General features: G+C 29.2%; 2 long non-coding RNA genes across 4 annotated transcripts; one reads left to right on the top strand and one right to left on the bottom strand.

The window, feature by feature from the left end:
• Nucleotides 1-668: 668 nt before the first annotated feature.
• Nucleotides 669-3,683, bottom strand: LOC118486695. The gene is made up of 3 exons (XR_004879553.1): nucleotides 3,420-3,683; nucleotides 852-930; nucleotides 669-769 (listed from the first exon to the last, which is right to left on the bottom strand). It is a non-coding gene; the product is annotated as an uncharacterized LOC118486695 (long non-coding RNA).
• Nucleotides 3,684-4,493: 810 nt separating this feature from the next.
• Nucleotides 4,494-6,932, top strand: LOC110878449. Of its 3 annotated transcripts, none has more exons than XR_004879552.1 (3): nucleotides 4,494-4,978; nucleotides 5,067-5,944; nucleotides 6,641-6,932. It is a non-coding gene; the product is annotated as an uncharacterized LOC110878449 (long non-coding RNA). The 3 variants fall into 3 exon arrangements; XR_002557949.2 differs by having other exon boundaries at nucleotides 4,498-5,181; nucleotides 5,855-5,944; XR_004879550.1 differs by having other exon boundaries at nucleotides 4,494-5,944.
• The last annotated feature ends 405 nt before the right edge of the window (nucleotides 6,933-7,337 follow it).

Here is a 7,337-nt window from a genome sequence, read left to right as displayed (position 1 = left end):
TTGAGGTAAGATGCAAAGAGCATTCTTTTGAGTTTTAAACCATCTGTAATTAAGTTCATTATTTAATCATTATTGTTGCAATTATTAGGTATTATAGATAATAATACCCCATGAAATTACCTTTTAGTAATTTTCGTTTCTAATTGGTTAGCATCTTTTAAGTTTTAAAACCATTTATAGTTATAATTAAATTCATAATAACGTTGATTAAGTTTTTTTATATTTAATTATTATTATTATTGTTTATTTTTATTTTTATTTCATATGATGTTCATCAACTATCTGATAAAATTGCAAAAAAGGTTGTAACCTTATTTGTATGATGTTTAGCAATTACTAAACCAAATAATAATGACTTAATTATAAAATTCAATCAAGTAATCGGTTACGGAGAACTTGAAATGGAAAAGCAATGTAAATATGAGGAAGGTGATGATGTTCAACTAAGTCAAATGATTTAATTCTTTATCAAGTATTTAACAATACTTAATTTATAAAGTTATCAATTTAATTGTATTTATCAATTTATACTCATGTAGAAAGACTAATTCCCTTTACTAACTTCATTGAGTTGTTGTACTATAAGCATAATATGTTGCAATTATTTAAATTTGGTTGGAACCCTTGTGAAATGCTTTATACGATAGTATAGATAAACGCAATCAATATAAATCTTTTGCGCGGGTTGAAAACATCCGAGCCCTTAAAGTTTGCTGCCCAATCCTGTCAAACAATACCTCCTCAAATATTTCCTCTGCATCTATATTGCCTATATATAGTATCAATTAAATCACACAAAAGCATCATATGTTTAAAAAAAATAGTAAAGTAGAAATTAAAAAAGGAAATACCAATAGGCCAAATAAATGTCTATCTCCAAATGAATAACTTTTCTCGTACCCACCCTTTTACACCTCCATATACATGAAGCTACAAAAAGGAAAAAGACTATAAATTTATGAACAATTAAACAATACATTGGTAAATGGTTCCAGATACTATAGTCATGCAAGGGTACCTTGATGAAGTATGAAGTGTCTGTCTTTTTGTATCCAATAACCTGTGTGTATACTTTATATGTAATATAAAATCATAATTTGAAAAAAAAAAACCACTAAATCACCAAAAACATAATAAAACATCAATATAAACTCATAGATTATGTAAAAGAAAACTGTTATCCCATTTGAATATTTTAAGAAACAAACCAAAGTTTTTTCGAATAAATGTTGAAATGGGTATAAAAGAACACACCTTTCCACCAAGATAAATAAATTTCATATCAACTTATCTCTTTCTTGTCTCTTTCTTTTCGACTCTAACTCGCACAATAGTAGACAAAGGAGTTGATGTTGAGTGAAATGGTGAATTTATAGCAATGATAGGAGATTCCTTAATCGGTCAAATTTATTACATATTGATTGAAATTGGACCTTTGGAGTGCTTTTGCGGTTTATCCCAATAGGTTTCGTTTATTATTTGCATTTAAGAACCGAACTTATTATTGTATTATTATAATTAATTGTGATTATATTCTCATTTAATTATTTTTTTTTATTTTTTAATATTAATGTAGAAAGACCATTTCACCCCTTACTAACATTATTAAGTTGTTGTACCATAAGTATAAAAGATTGTAATTACTTAAATTTGGTTGGTATCCTTATGAAATGCTTTATAATATAGTATAGATATAGATAGATAGATAGATATAGATATAGATAATTATTTTTTTTTTATTTTTTAATATTAATGTAGAAAGACCATTTCACCCCTTACTAACATCATTAAGTTGTTGTACCATAAGTATAAAAGATTGTAATTACTTAAATTTGGTTGGTATCCTTATGAAATGCTTTATAATATAGTATAGATTAGGTTCTAGCATTAATGTACTGTACTATATGTTAATATGGTGTTTCATGCATTGCTTTGTTGCAAATTGTGTTGTTTTATTTGTAAATTATTAATATTATTTATAATAATCTAATTAATTTAGCCAAAATCTTGTTAATAATATATTAGAATATATATATATATAGTTATTTTAATACTTTTATTATTTTAATATTATAATAATAATTCCTTTTTTTTACTGTTTAACTTTAATTTAATGATTTTTTAGTATCACGGGGTGGGATAAGCTTGGTGTCAACCGGTACTGGTATCGAAAATACCGGTACGGTCTTGTTTGGTATCGGTACAAATAGTAATTTTAATATTTTAATAATATATATAGTTTTTTATATATTTTTATTATTTTAATATTATAATAATAATTCTTTTCTTTACTTTTTACCTTTAATTTAATGATATTTTTATGATACTTATGATCTTTCGGTTTAAATTTTATCTTAATCTATTAAATTCTGATACTAATATCATGGATAAGTTCTTAATATTTGATATCATTTGGATCCCTTTACCTATTTTTTTTTATTATATGTTTTCTTTGAAAATATATTGTTGTGTTTTTATTATGAATTATATTTGAGCTACTTTTAATATATTAGTTACTTCGAAATTTAAATTTATGGTTACCTTATCAAAGATCATTTTATAGAATAATCATAAGTTTGGAATAATTATCTTTAAACCAATTATTAAAACAAATTAAGATCAAAGTTAACTTTAATTTAATCTACCTTTATCTATAATATATTATTTAGTATAATGTATTATTGATGATATTAATTTTAATGATTATTGATATATAATTGTTTTATTTTATTTTTTATCTTATCTCTTATTTATTTAATATAAATTAAATGCAATTAATAGGATTTTTATAGGATGATGCATTTAAAACAACCATAAATTTTGGTTTTAAAATAGAAGATATAACTAAGTCAAATGATTTAATTCTTTATCAAGTATTTAACAATACTTAATTTATAAAGTTATCAATTTAATTGTATTTATCAATTTATACTCATGTAGAAAGACTAATTCCCTTTACTAACTTCATTGAGTTGTTGTACTATAAGCATAATATGTTGCAATTATTTAAATTTGGTTGGAACCCTTGTGAAATGCTTTATACGATAGTATAGATAAACGCAATCAATATAAATCTTTTGCGCGGGTTGAAAACATCCGAGCCCTTAAAGTTTGCTGCCCAATCCTGTCAAACAATACCTCCTCAAATATTTCCTCTGCATCTATATTGCCTATATATAGTATCAATTAAATCACACAAAAGCATCATATGTTTAAAAAAAATAGTAAAATAGAAATTAAAAAAGGAAATACCAATAGGCCAAATAAATGTCTATCACCATATGAATAACTTTTCTCGTACCCACCCTTTTACACCTTCATATACATGAAGCTGCAAAAAGGAAAAAGACTATAAATTTATGAACAATTAAACAATACATTGGTAAATGGTTCCAGATACTATAGTCATGCAAGGGTACCTTGATGAAGTATGAAGTGTCTGTCTTTTTGTATCCAATAACCTGTGTGTATACTTTATATGTAATATAAAATCATAATTTGAAAAAAAAAAACCCACTAAATCACCAAAAACATAATAAAACATCAATATAAACTCATAGATTATGTAAAAGGAAACTGTTATCCCATTTGAATATTTTAAGAAACAAACCAAAGTTTTTTCGAATAAATGTTGAAATGGGTATAAAAGAACACACCTTTCCACCAAGATAAATAAATTTCATATCAACTTATCTCTTTCTTGTCTCTTTCTTTTCGACTCTAACTCGCACAATAGTAGACAAAGGAGTTGATGTTGAGTGAAATGGTGAATTTATAGCAATGATAGGAGATTCCTTAATCGGTCAAATTTATTACATATTGATTGAAATTGGACCTTTGGAGTGCTTTTGCAGTTTATCCCAATAGGTTTCGTTTATTAATTGCATTTAAGAACCGAACTTATTATTGTATTATTATAATTAATTGTGATTATATTCTCATTTAATTATTTTTTTATTTTTTAATATTAATGTAGAAAGACCATTTCACCCCTTACTAACATCATTAAGTTGTTGTACCATAAGTATAAAAGATTGTAATTACTTAAATTTGGTTGGTATCCTTATGAAATGCTTTATAATATAGTATAGATATAGATAGATAGATATAGATATAGATAATTATTTTTTTATTTTTTAATATTAATGTAGAAAGACCATTTCACCCCTTACTAACATCATTAAGTTGTTGTACCATAAGTATAAAAGATTGTAATTACTTAAATTTGGTTGGTATCCTTATGAAATGCTTTATAATATAGTATAGATTAGGTTCTAGCATTAATGTACTGTACTATATGTTAATATGGTGTTTCATGCATTGCTTTGTTGCAAATTGTGTTGTTTTATTTGTAAATTATTATTATTCCATATATAAATTAGCAACATCTATGTGCAGTAAGAGTTGTACCTCTTGCATAAATTCTTTTTTGTGCAAATGTATGTTGTATTTGTGTGTACAAGTAAGTGCTTCATCATCATCTAATACATGTATGACCCTGGTTTTTTTCTTTTCCATCAACACCAACACAACCACCCAACACCGCCTCATAAACTTCTCTCCAGGAACAAGAGCAACGACTCTCGGCCCCCCTCTCTAGCCGGATTCCGGTGGTAACGAGACAAAGATAAAGGTTCGGGGTTTCAAGACCAGATCGGTACCACAAATCCACATCATACAATCCAGAGAGAGAACCATCCGCCACCACCGCTCCACCACTGCTGTATTAGCTTCCCCGCCACTGTGACAGCCACCGCCGCCGTATCTACGGCAGCAAGGACACGTATTAGTTGATGAAAGATTCTGGGGGCGATTAACGACAGTCACGATAAAGGGTTTAAATGGAGGTTAGGTCGATGGCGTGGGGTGGTTGAATCGTCTCATCAGGCGACGATCTCAAACCCTATGTGTGGTTAGATGACTGATGATGGTGGATTTTCTAGGGTTCCAGCGACTTTTCAACAACTTTCTGGTTTAGGTATGCATGTTTCATTTTCGTTTAGATCTGCTTAGTACGTTTGTTGATTTTCCCGTATTTCTCAAACCATATTTTGGGTTGGTTTTAGTAAGAAAAGTGTGCTTTCCACTTTTGTGGAAGATGAAGAATGATATACAGGTTGCTTTGTCTTCGGATGTTTGAAATACGAGGTCATTCAGGTATAGCAAGACATGGTTAGAAAGGTATTATTTTTTATTTTTATGGAATTGAATCTTGATGTTGGTTTGTGATTTTTCTATAATTTAGTTGCATGTTAGGCTGATTAGGCTTTCTTATTATGATGTTTTACTTTGTAGATTGTTTGTGATAGTTATGGTATATGTTTATAAGTTTTGCGAGGTTATTTATGAATAGTTTGATGATTTATTGTCAAAGTAAAGTGATGATGAGGATTTGATGTGATGATGGATTTTTTTGAATTTTTTTCGTCAATTTGTTTGATCGTGCGGTTAATTATTAAACCGTTAATTGTTTATTTGTAAGCTGATTTGCTTTGTAGATTGTTCATTTGTTTGTGATAGTTATGGTGTTTATTTATTAATTTGGGAGCTTATTTATTATTAGTTGATTTATGGATAAAGTGTAGTAAGATGTTTTGCTTTGTGGATTGTTTCACGTACAGCTCCGATCTATTTTGTCCGGCCGGTGAGGTTAAGAACTTACGATCCACCTTCATGATTTGTTTTATAAACCTGGTTATGTAAATTTGATTTGTTCCACCGACTTAACACATAAATCTAACGTAGATTCGTCGTGCCATTGTTGCTGTAAGTTGGGTTTTGTGGTTTTGATTATTATATTTCTGTGAATGATTGATGATTATATGCTGGATGAATTGTGGGTTGTTTGATGTAGATTGGATCAGTTCTTGAGTATGCGAATCAGAATCCGGTGTTCAGCTTCTTGAATTCGGATAGTGTATTTCATACTGGTCTCCCAGTTGCTGTAAGTTTATCCTAATTTAACATTTTAGGAGTGTCTGGATGTGCATTTTCAAGATTATTCTTGGGGTGTTTATCGATTTGGGTTTTAGGTTGTTTGGTTCGGGTTGGAAGTTTATTTGGGTGGATCTGAAAACGGAACTGATTCGGTAAGGGTCAAATGGAACTGTAAACCAAATAAGAATTCGGTTTGGTTTTTGGCTTTCAACCAAATAAAAACTTTTACCTGTTTCACCTGAATTCAAACCCTTTTGATCTAATAAACTTGAAAAAAATAAAACTTTTTATACACGCATTGCACCTTTATTATCTTGGCAGTTTTCTTAAGTTTAACAGGTGTGAATGAGGTCGATCAAGACAAGCTATGAAAAAAGAAAGAACCCGCTCAGTCGATCTCGACCAGTCGTTAATTTGTTTAAACGATTACAATCATTTATAAATATCCTCACACAATTTCTTTGACCAAGTCTCATTTTAATTTAATTATCTGAATAATTATAGTACAAACAATATCGTATTGTATGTAGTTGACAGGAAAATAAATCGACCTTGAGTAGTTTTTTGGTTTCAGTTTGAGGCGTACTTAAGGCATATACGCCATGCCTGGGGCCTAGGCGCAAAAAAAAAAAAAAAAAAAAAACACGGGATGTTTTGTCATGCTTATTCATTGTGAGATGAAACTGAATATGTGGCGTTTTAGGTTGTCGCGGGATACGGTGCCGGAGCTTGCTACGGCGGAGTTTAGTCACGGAGAGCTGGTGGTTACGGTGCCGAACGATGTTGATTTGGATTGGAGTGAAGGCAATGGAACTGGAAGGCCGTGTGTTGTTATAGTAGTATGAAGTTATGAATATAAATAGCTTTTGTTGTTTGAATTTGGTTAGGTTTGTCAAGTATAATTGGATGTTGTGGAAGTATGACAATTATCGGCTTCAATGAGTATGTTGCAAACGTTTTTGATGTTGATGATGTTTGTGCGGTTTTGAGGCTTTTATTTCAGTTTAGAGATGTTGTACAACTAAGCTTGGTAGATTACGTGATGTGATACAAAGAAACCAACTTCATGTGACCAAAAAATCGGCTTATGCTATGCCCCCGCCGCATTGCGGTGGGTACTAACATCTAGTTATTATTTATAATAATCTAATTAGTTTAGCCAAAATCTTGTTAATAATATATTAGAATATATATATATATATATATATAGTTATTCTAATACTTTTATTATTTTAAAATTATAATAATAATTCCTTTTTTTACTGTTTAACTTTAATTTAATGATTTTTTAGTATCACGGGGTGGGATAAGCTTGGTGTCAACCGGTACCGGTATCGAAAATACCGGTACGGTCTTGTTTGGTATCGGTACAAATAGTAATTTTAATATTTTAATAATAT

This window comes from Helianthus annuus, chromosome 2, assembly GCF_002127325.2.
Source record: "Helianthus annuus cultivar XRQ/B chromosome 2, HanXRQr2.0-SUNRISE, whole genome shotgun sequence".
NCBI classification, from domain to species: Eukaryota; Viridiplantae; Streptophyta; class Magnoliopsida; order Asterales; family Asteraceae; genus Helianthus; species Helianthus annuus.
The sequence above is the reverse complement of the archived record's forward strand: the minus strand, read 5'-3'. Positions and strand labels throughout refer to the sequence as shown.